At 39.3% G+C, this 12,019-nt stretch overlaps 1 pseudogene; it reads right to left on the bottom strand.

Moving 5' to 3' along the window:
* Positions 1–3,014: 3,014 nt before the first annotated feature.
* Positions 3,015–4,195, bottom strand: LOC125100179 (60S ribosomal protein L35-like; annotated as a pseudogene).
* Between the last annotated feature and the right edge of the window lie 7,824 nt (positions 4,196–12,019).

Genomic DNA, 12,019 nt, shown 5'->3' on the forward strand with positions numbered 1-12,019 from the left:
TTTCATGTCTTCAGGTGAAAAGGGTGATGAGAAAGGTAATGAAAATTATGGAAATTTTATAAAGTACCTCCTTTATCTTATAATACCTTAGTGAAATTCAAGACCCCAGGAATTTAAACAAAGAAGGAAAAGAAGGGAGGAAATAGAAAAGAAAGGACATGTGTCAAGGGAGATATTGAAGGAAGATCTGAACTTTAGGGAAACAATCTGACTTTCAATCCATTGAGGAATCGCTTTAGAACATGTAATTAAAATAATAATGATGAAAGAAAGAAAGAGGGGTGAGGGAGGAAGGAAGGGAAGGAGGAAGGGAGGGAGGGAAGAAAGGTAGAAGGAAGGAAAGAAGGAAGGAAGGAAGGAAGGAAGGGAGGGAGGAAGGGAGGGAAAGGAAAGAAAGAAAGAAAAGGAAAGAAGGAAAGAAAGGGAGAAAGGAAATTATTTTCCTGGAAAAAAGTTATATGAAAAGACAGTACCAAAAAATAAATAAATAAATAAAACATTGATATATATGCTACATTTTCAACCAGACTAACTGAATTAATATATTCTAGAATTCACTTGCTTTGGTAATCTCCAAATATTATCATCACATATATTTTGAAATTAATAAATTCAGTAATAAAATCAAAAAATATTTACATGTCAAATGGAACTCTGGTTTTAAACAGCCAAGATTTTTATCTAATAGTAGAATTAGCAGGCATAAAAATGTGATAACTTTTTGTTATACTGGTTTGTGTGAATGGGTAAATAAAAGTGATGCTGGTTATCCATGTTCATTTATTACCACAATCATTGCTGTTAATGGTAATTGAAAAGATTTATTTGCATTTCACCCGGTAAGGCAAGGTGAGTATTTTATATAGATTACAATTCCTAAAGAGAGTATTTGAATTTGTATCTACTACATTGTTTTTCAAAGAATGGCAAAATCATGAAGGAAATTTACTGCATGCCTGATTGCAAATGTTAGTTGAAATGCACAAATTTCTTCTTTGAAGTGTTTAATACTTTCCAGAGACAAACAAGGTTTAATTTAATGATGGGATGAAAGACCTGTGAAAATAAAATATGAATAAACTGAAGTCACTGTAATTAGAAAAAAATGAAACAATCCTATGTTCAGAGTAATTCTAAAAAAATTGTCTAAGAAAAGCAGTTTTTAGACTGTGTTGCTTATGATGGTGCTATTTTTCATTTTTCATTTCTCATTTCTCTTCATAAATCAAGACTCTAACTCTGCATTTAGACTTTAACTGATGATCCCAAAAATACAATGTCTATTTCAGCATGAGTGCATAGTCTACTGTGTTTTCTCATGTTTTGCTCCATGATCGTCATTATGTATGAATGAAAGCAAAATGCAGTCAATATTCATGCTTCATCTCAATGAAGAATGTGTACTATAAACTTAACAAAATTGTAGCACAGATTTTAAAAAATGACATTTTTAATGATGACACTCAAACAACATTAAAACTCTTTTTTTAAAGCAATTTCTCTAATGATATTTGATGGTTTGTGGAGTTTTTTCACTGCTTTGTTTCACATCCAAAGTTGCTTTACATTAAAATAATCTGCCATTTGCAAGAACTAGATAAAGTGGACTTCAAATTTAGTTCTCAAATAATTTTAGAAATCTTACAGTTTGCAAGTTTAAAAAATGCTGTGTACAGCAGCCCATGAGCAGCATAGGCGCCATACCAGACTATAAGGATCACTACACAGATTTGAAACCGTAGTGTTTCTTGAACTGTGTTCTGATTATATACATAAGAATCACTGTATTTTCCTAAAAAAAAATAAAAAATAAACAAAAAACCCCTGCATTTTCTTGATCTATCTGAGAGCTACTGAGCCTGAATTTCTTAGGAATGGTAGCCAGCAAGCTACAAATTTAACATTTTTCCCAGAAGACTCATCGCCCTTAAGTTTGGAAACCACTGCCTCATGTTGTGCCATAGTCTGACAATTTTCACAGTTGTTGGGAAGGGAGGACAGTGATAGATATGTAGAAACAGGTTGAACACTGAGTGAGGATTTCTTTGCTTGAAACGTAGACCATTGTAGATTTAACCATCTATATTTAGATGAAAGAGAGATACTGTCCTACCTGTGCTAGGCATAATTTTAAGATGATCCCTTCCAAGATATCCACTGCATATAGCCTGCATAACCCCTGGGACTGTGAATATGATGAATTTTACTCCTATTATTAAGGTTCTATTATATGGAACAGTTGATTTTAAGAAAGAAGATTTATCCTAGGTGAAATCTGATGACTCCTTAAAAGGGACTGGGCTCTTCCTGAAGTCAGAGATTCAACAAGATTCCCCATTGCTGGGTTTGCAAATAAACCATGGGCCATGTGGCAAGGTATGCTGGCAGTCTTCAGGATAGGAGTAGACAGAAGCCCCCAGATGACAGCCTACAAAGAAACAGGACTTTTGTCTTAATAACACAGGGCACCGAATTTAGTCAACAACCTCAGTGAACATGGAAACAAATTTTCTCTCACAACCCCCAAATGAAAGTAAAGCAGGCCAAGAATTTGGTTGCAGCTTCGCAAGATCTTGAGTGGAGGATTCAGCCATTTCTCCTTGAATTTCTGACCTACAGAACTGTGGTCTAACAAACGGGTGTTATTTTAAGTTGCTGCACTTATGGTGATCTGTTTCACAGCAATAGAATTAAAATATTACTTTAATATTTTAATACACGGACATGTACTCACTTAGCCCAAAAAGTGACTCTGGCCTGTGATGATAGTATAACCCAACCCACATGAGCTCACTCCTTGATGAGTCACAGAGAGAAACCACACCAGCTGAGTTGTTGCTAGTTTTAACTGTATGTGCAGCAAATAAGATGGGTGGTGGGGTAATTTTCAAAGCTGTGACCCTCCAAGGAAGGGTGAATGGGTCCTTTTTACTTAGGATTAGGATGAATGTTGAGATAGGAAGTCTTTTTTTTTTTTTCCCCTCAGTTTGTTTGTGTTTTCTTGATGCCAGTGCTCAGGCCTTGACCTTGTACTTCAATGGAGAGTATAGCCCCTCCTCCTGTTGTTTCTTGGTCTTCAAGTTTTCCTTGGGCTTGTTCAGCCAGCAGCACATGGCATGTGTCTTCTTGGACCACAGATCTTCTTGGCTTAAACATCTTACCCTTGAAGAATTTCCAGCGGTGCACTTTCTGAGTCTGGTTGATGATGGCGAGAACACAGGTGATAGATTGGCAAACAAGTTCGATCTTGGAGAGCTTGGAAGCCACACCACCTGCCGCTTTGGTGGTGCGCAGCTGGGACAGCTCCAACTTTGGGTCTTCTAGTTGCTTAAGCAGCTCCTCCTCCTTCTTGACAAAGGTCTGGAGGCTTAATCTTGGCCAGGTCTGCCCAATCTGCCAGCCCTGAAGACTTGTATTTAGAAATAGGTACGAGGTCAAGCGTGAGCCTTAAGGAAACATGCTATACATACATTGCATGTTATGTAAGTTAGGCTTGTGCTCCTCCTGGTGCAGAGATTTTTGTATTTTAATGAGATAACGGTCATTGTCAATCATTCCAGAAGTCATTCCAGGCCCATGCATTTAGAGATGGGAATTAGGGGTTTAGCTCAAACTGGCCTGGGTAGTCTGGGTCACCGGAGCTCTTCTCTGGGCAGTTATTACTGCTTGAAGGATAATTTCAGTTCCATCACAATATGTTATGCCTGTAGGGTCTCTTGTTAAGAGATAAACTGGAAAGAAAAGTTTAAAGAAAATGTGGGACTAAGGTCATGGGTATAAGCAGGTAAGCAGTAAAGGTCAGGTCTTGGGGTCTTGCTGGTGACAATAGGTGTAATCTGATCACAGCCACTCTTATGCACACTTTTACTTCGCTGAACCATGCATACGAGTGAGATTGGGGTTATGAACCAGCAGATATTACATATTGGAGTTAGGTTATAGAATCACCAAAATCTGCTCTGTCTAGGTTAAAAAAACATTTTTTTTTTACTAAGAAATCCTTGTAGGAAGAGCAGAATCCCCCAAATTTTGAAATTCTCCCCATCAGAAGTGATTTTTAAGAACTCTGAAAAGTTTACATATTATAACCAATATTGTAAGGTAAATTAATATTTTAATTGCTCTTACCAAAGAGGCATAAGGGCTTAATTGGAGTTGATGGTCCAAGATTGGGCACTAAAGCTGCCAGCACCATGCCTCATTCTCAGAACAATTCTTTTCCTCACCAAAGAGAAGCTCATGAGTTCGTCTATTCAGCCAAAATAAATCAATTTTTTTCTCTTAATGTGTCCATAAGCAACATCTACTTCCCATTATTTCTTGTGGTCATACGAGCATTTCATTGACTATTTCCATAAATAGTTCCCACATGCCCATGCCTCCTTTAATGACTTTGTGAGTCTAATAAACTGATTAGAACTCCTTACCCCTGCTGTGGCCTCTGCTAAACGATGTGAAAATACCCCTCCTGCTGGGGTTGCCCCGCCAGCAAAATTCAAATGACCCACCCACAAGTACATCTGTTGTAATTTGACTTTCTTTGCCCTTGATACATTTTTCTACCATTCTAGAAGACCTTTAATTTTCCCCCTTGAGGCTCTAAATTCCTTTTTAATTATTTATATGTAGAGAGTCTCTTCTACAAATAAAATCAGGTTAATTCATCTTCTAGTTTAACTCTTTTGGAGTTTTAACCTGTCACTTGATCTCTCAAACTTCGCAGAGTCCCTAGCTAATATGTCTGCAAACATGACAGGGTCATCTGGTTTGCTTTACGCAGTCACCGAATGTTCACTTACGGGTCCCAGATATCCTGACTAACATCTGTACAGTTGTGCTTTTGCTGAGGAGAAACATAGCAGTGAATCTCTGCAACACCCAGTCAATAAGATTTTGGCAAGTAGTTTTGCTAAACCCAGGAGGTAATTTATAATGGCGGAACATTTAGATGAAAACTGTCGAATGTTTCATCAATCTTCAAGAAATGTTAAAAACAAAACTGGGTTTAGCGGAAACATTTCTCTTTTTTGGACTTTCTGATTTATACGTTACACACTGGCATAAAGGATACTTGGTCCTTTGTTGGTTTTGCCTTTAGCCTTGTCCTCCTATGGTAGCACCAGTTCCTCCTTTGGGCGGGCAGCCCATCCCCCTCTTCCCCCTCTGGTCTGGATCAGACAATTTTGAAACCTCTGATTCTAGGATGCACCTGTGACCTGTCCTGGCTAACCGAGGCTGCATTTCATGGACCAGAGTGGGAAATTCATTGCCGTTGTGGGCCAATATTGTCTGGGGATTTTATAAAATCATTGGGAAAGCTGTCCTTTTTCCCTGGGGTTTGTATGTAGGTTGAGAAACCTCTGAAGCCTCTATTGTCCAAATTTGCTCTTAACAGAGGAGAATCTGCCCAACAATGATAATAACCTCTGAGAAAGCAGAACTGAGAAGAGAGAGTGGTTATTTCAGTATATTCTATCCTTTGAAACTCTCCACCTAGCCATGCCTGAAGGTCTACCGCCCCCAGCCTTTTCAATTACTTGAGCCAATCAATTCCCTTTAATAGTTAAGCTCCTTTGGGCTGGGTTTTCAGAGTCGCAACTAAAAGAATCCTGCCTTATAGAAAAGATCGCTTTCACAAAAGTTAAATGAATTCAAGACTCTACCCTTTGAATTTAGTAAAAATGACATTATAAAGCTAATTTATTGACTTAATAATTTTTGAATGGAATACAATCACACTCCCGAAATATACCTTTGGTGACCATTTTAAAGTCATAACCATTTACATAGTTAGAATTTTTCCAGTATTTAAAGGTACTTCAATGATATAATCTCATTAATTCTTACAATGTCCTTTTGAACTAGCCAGGGGACAGGTATGCTTATCTAATAATATAATAGTCCTGTTCTCTCTTGTACTTCATGACACATTTCAGTGAAGGTTGAATAACAAAGCACGAGGTCACCTAAGTAAGCACCTAGAGAAAACAGTAATTACTTACCCAATGGTGTAGGTAGGATATCGCTGTGGAAATCAGAGTAAAGATTATAGCACAAATTCATCACCTGTGAGGAATTGTGTGGCCAATAGAACTTTTAATAATATAGGTACATGGAGATAAAATTTATGTGGTACATATTATATGCACTATATACATATTTAATCTACACATTTTAGTGAAAGCCCTTCTACTTCATTATATGTATATTCTATGTAAGATAATGCTTCTGGATCTATTAAAATATGTCAAATTATTTAAACCCGAGTGCTGTGCTTTATGAATTCATATGGCTGCTTTTGATAGTTTCCCATTTTTTGAATTCTGTGGAATTTGTGTACTTTTCAATAAAAACTTTCTTATTTGAATGGAATTGAGTGAGTTGCTATTCCTTATGAAATGTTTTAGGATTTTAGGAGTGTTTACAGGAGGCGTTTTATTCTATTTTATTAAGATTTTATTTATTTATTTGAGAGAGAGACAGAGAGAGTGAGAGAGAACACAAGCGGGGTGAGGGGCAGAGCGAGAGCAGGCTCCCTGCTGATCAGGGAGTCCAATGGTGGGCTCAACCCCAGGACCCTGGGATCATGACCTGAGCTAAGACAGATGCTTAGCCGACTGAGCCACCCAGGGGCACCTAAGGCATTTTAATACGTAGCCTTAACAAACCTGGATATAATCTACCATACGACATGTTCAAAAATGTTCAGAGAAGCACTAGTCACAGTAGTGAAAAACTGGAGATAAAACCTTAATATCTATCAACAGTAGAACTGGTACATAGATTTGAGTATATTCCTATAACGGAATATTACAAAGCCATGAGACTGAGTTAAACACAGAAAACAATATGGATGAAATTCCAAAACAGTGTTGAGTTAGTGAAGCTGGACCCAAGATAGGTTGGTGTGTGAAGGTCTACAGTAATTAAAAAAGAACAGTGGTGCCTCGGTGTCTCAGTTAGTTAAGTGTCTGACTCTTGATTTCCACACAGGTCATGATCTCAGTGTCCTGGGATAGGGCCCCACATCAGGCTCCCTGCTCAGGAGGGGGCCTGCCTCCCCCCTTGCTCTCCCCCTGCTTGTGCTCCCTCTCTCACTCTTTCAAATAAATAAATTAAATCTTTCTTTCTTTTTTTTTTTTTTAAGAAAAAAGAACAATAAGGGGAACTCTGAAGTACTGGGTGCCAATAGTACTCTTTTCCTTGATCTGAGTCCTGGCTATACAAGTATGAACACATTTCGAAAAGCCATTGAACTTTGCTATGATGTGTGTGCTTTTCTGCACGTTCAGTAAAAGTTTGCTCAAAAAGAAGATAAAAGTTAATTATCATATAAGCCTTTATATTTGTATTGAACACCACTTTCAAAGCACAAGTGTTATTTTTCAAAAAGCCCATGTATTATCCCATTTCACTCATTTGTTCAATAATTGTTTATTTGTTTTTTTCCTGTCATGATCGAGGTAGAAGGCAAGGGTCAGGGGCTGCAACACAGATTAAAGTAGACATAATCCTGCTTTCACAGAGTTGATAGCCAAGCCAACTTATGCCCACCCATAACTTGTTCCTGTGAGGTGGGTAGAGTAGGCATGGTCTTTTGAGTTTTGCTTATCTGTTTGTTTGTTAGGATGGGAGACAATTAAGCAGGCTTATCGGATTTAGAGAAGGACGCTTTGAGAGGCAGCAGATGCAGTATGTGAGAGGGAGGGAAGGATTTCAAAGTGAGACCCCTGAGGAGGACAAGAGAAAGAAACCCAGAATGTAGGAGAAAGGAAGAAAAACTAAACTAGGAATTGTCAGAGGTCATATGCTGTTTGTCAGCAGAACATGGAGTGGAGCCAAGAACCTGACACTTCAAGCACATTAAATTAATCTGCTCTTTATTGCTGCCTTTTAGAATGCCAACACACACACACACACACACACACACACACACACACACACACTTTAAATAAGGAGCTTTGGTTCTATGTACATAGTTCACCATCATCTGTTGGTGATGTGTTGTTTTTCCCTCAAATGAGTCATGCAAGACACAGTCCATGGTTTAATAATATGGTGGAGTTGTTTGCTTTCTCTGTCAGTGGGGAGAACTAGAATGGGAAAGAGGGAAATTTGAGAAGTGTGAGGAAAGGTCAGAAAATAAAATAATGGCACTAACTGAAAATATGGGAGGAAATTCCTCTTTGGAACTCATTGATTTGGATAGTGAATTTCTGAACACCTTAAGATTTGTCATCAAAATGTTTTCTAGAAAAGCAAAGACCTGAGCAAGAGACAACGTCATGGGCCTTGGGGAAAAGATTCCTTTGTGTGTTTGTCCAGGTTCTTCAAGAAGCAGACAACAAGGTGAAAGTAAATGTGGAAAATATTTACAAGAGGGAGTGTCTCTGACAGGAAGTGAGGAGGAGGCTAGAGGAACTTGGAAGAGCTGAGAGACTGCAATATAAGTCTGACTCCTGTAAAAGAGACAGGGAAAGAGTGAAGGTCAAGTAGAAGAAGCTTACATTAGGGTGCATTTCTAAACACATTAATAATAATGTCAATGGGGAGTCCTCAAGCAAAAGTTGTCCATCAGGCAAATCTCCCATTGCTCAGGATTGAGCCTGCCTTAGTATTCCTGCCGCACTCAGTCAAGGGCCTGGAGCAGCCCCCAGAATGTGGCACTGTCATAAATGTTATGTATCTGAGAGTGCAGAAGTGGGGGGTCATACATGAATTATATTCTTCCCTAGTTAGAGACCTAAGTGAGGCATTTTCATGGCCACAACACCTTACATGTCCTGAACTTTCCATTTTGGATAAAAACGAGATGAGATTCATTTTGGGGATAAGAGAGTATGGGGATTTTTTTAACAATGTAAATCATCATCTGGATTCTGGGATGTCTAGAGATAGATAGGTAGATAGATAGATAGATATCACTATTTTAGAGAAAGCCATCATCTGATAGGTGACAGAGAGTTGTCTCTGATAGGTGACATCAGACAGTGGCTTGAATCAAGTGAGGAGGTAATCCACTTTGGCATCTGTGAGGGAGCATTCTAGACAGGGGGAAGAGTAAATGCAAAGGTTATGCGGAGTATGTATGCTTGTCTTGCTCCAGGAAGAGCAGGGAAGCCAGCTTAGAGACAGAGAGGGAGAGTAGAAGAAAATGAGATCAGGGAATTAACTGAGGACTGGGTGATATTGGCCTGGATCCCATGAGAGAAGCTGTAGATTCATTTCCCAGTAACATGGAACATTCTCAGAGAGCTTGGAGCAGAGAATCTATATGATCTGACTTACGTTATTAAAGGAATCATTGTAGTGCCTGTGTGAAGGACCAACTGTAAGCAGAAAGAGACTCCAAAATCATGTTTTTTCAACTTCTTAGGATTTCTCTCCCTATACTAATCATGGTCTCAATCCTTATGGGTTGCCTTCTTCATGCGCTTCTTCCTAATAGGTAATATGTTCAAATGGGGTAAGTGAAAAACATTTAACTGAGGGTTACATATGAGAAAATGTGAAGGGTAAAAGGAAACGATTAAAAGAAGGTGATGCTTTCTATTTTTCACGCATAGGCCTGAAGAAGAAAGAAGAGGGGACAATTACCAGAAGGCAGGAAGAGAACGATTGCTGTAGAACTGTACCACCAGACAAAAGCTATGGAGAACTTCGTCCTGCTAACTCATGACCCCAACAGAGAGGAGAGCGGAACAATAAAGACCTTGACCCCACTTCTGGACAACCTTTCATCCTCTGCTGGTGCCACCCATTGTGCAAACCTAATCAGAAGTAGAGAACCTCTTGATTTCGTCTTCTTTCTTCTGTCCACTTCCATCTGGATTGCACTCCCAGCACTCATCTGAAAGGACTCTGCCCAAGGTTTGCACTAAATTCCTGCTTGTCCCTTCCAGCAATCTCAGTCTCTATTTTATTTGACCACTTTTCAGCATTTGATCATAATAATAACACTCTTTCTTGAAGAGACTTTCCTATTGATCCCCTCTCTTCTTCATCTTATCCTTATTAGTTTCCTAGGGCCACCTTCACAAAGTACCACAAAATAGGTGGCTTAAAAACAAAAGAAATTTATCCCCTTACAGTTCTAGAGGTTCGAAGTCTGAAATCAAGGTGTCAGCAGGGCGGTGCTTCCTCTGCAGGCTCTAAGAGAAAATGTTTCCTTGCCTCTCTCTAGCTTCCAGTGGTTGCTGGCAATCCTTGGCGTTCTTTGTTTTGTGGATGCACCACTCCAACCTCTGCTTCTGTTGTCACATGTTTTGGGTGTGTCTGTGTTTGTTCCATCTTTCTAAACAGACACCAGTAGTACTCAAATTAGGGTCTATTCTAACCCGGTATAATCTTCTCTTATCTTGATTATATCACATTCACAAGTTCCAGGTGAAAACATGAATTTCGAAGGGACACTGTTTGACCCAGCACAGGCTCCTTTCTTAGATCTTCTTCCAACCTCCCCTTAAAATATGCTTCCCCAGGGTTTCCCTCATCCCCTAGTCCCTTATTCTGTACAGATTTCAATCACAAATACCTACAAGGAATCAAATATGTAACAAAAATGAGTGATATGGTTCTGTTATCAGGAAAACTAACGAATACCTTCATGATAAACAGCAACTGACCCTCAGTCCACAGGGGGAACAGGTGGTGCGGCCTGTGTTTGATTGGAGTGAACTTGTTCTATTCTAAAGGGGACATGCTATTCAGACTCATCTGAGTGTTGTCATTCAGAAATGCAAGGTTGGTGTTGGATTTTTATATAAAATAAGTTAGAAAATGATTCCAAAGAAATGAAAACAAACAACAACAACAAAAAAATACCAATATGTGGGGAAATAGTATTCACACCAAACAAAAGTCATTTACGTATCTGGCCTGTGGGGTCTGGTTTGTAACCTCTATTCTATGTACACTTCTCTGATGATGTCAAGGGTTACTTATGATCAGCAGTAATTTGCCCTTTAGACCACTTGCCTCTTTAGCTTTAGATGTGCAAAAAGAGATCATAATGGACAGTTACATTTGTCTCCCCACAAGAATATCAAGCTTCAGGTGTCAAATATGAATTTCAGCACTTCCCACCACTAATCTGCCTCTCTCTCTCATAGTTTCTTTTCTCAAAGAATGGTAAAGTCAGAATTCTGAGAGCCGTCTCAGATTCCTCACTATCCCTTAGCACATGTCTCCTTTGTTATACCCACCTAGTGTCTTAAAAATCCCTCAGATTGATGCCCCAAATCCCTCAGATGAATCTCCTTTTTGTCCTTACTACCTTGATTTATGTCCTCCTCTAAGAGCAGACTTTATATACTAATCACTAAAACCCTTTCAAGTAAATATCTCAAGCTTCATAGCAAAGAGTATGATAGTGTCTTAGTTTAGCTTCTAAAGCAGAGGTTGAGAGAATGGGAAGGAAAAGCCAATAGAAGGTGCAGTACCATGATTGCGGCTGTAAACAACACAAGGTGCACCATCTGAGGAACGAACAGAATGCCTCCAAGGCATGGCCACTCCTAATACCAAAGTTTGGAACATTTACTATAGCTGCCTTCCCCCTTATCAGAGGACTGACCCTGCGCCATTTTTGCATTGATTGAGAGGCTCCCACAGCCCAGGGACAAAAAGAAAAAAGATACACGGTACACGTCTGAGCTGGACGACTACCAGAGCAAGGTGAGCCTGAGCTCACGTGGAACTGTTAAGCACCGCTGCAGCTAAATCCAAGGTAAGCCAAGGGGAGGTGACACAAAGCACTAAAGTCCTCTGCTTCTCATAAAGAAAGCTTCTGGAGAGACTGCAAAGTAACCAAGCTAGGATTTATATCCAGGTCTGACTCCAAAGCCTGTTTTTAATTACCATGTGCAAGAAGTTCCAGCCAACTTTAAAGTTAGAGGGCACAGTCCCCAAGACTGTCCTCAATTTTGACACCAATTACAAGTTTCAGGGGGTTCCCAAAGCCACCCTTGGTTCCACTAAAACAACTCATAAAACTCACTGAAATTTATTATAGTCATGG

This window comes from Lutra lutra, chromosome 1 (genome assembly GCF_902655055.1).
Source record: "Lutra lutra chromosome 1, mLutLut1.2, whole genome shotgun sequence".
Classification (NCBI taxonomy): Eukaryota; Metazoa; Chordata; class Mammalia; order Carnivora; family Mustelidae; genus Lutra; species Lutra lutra.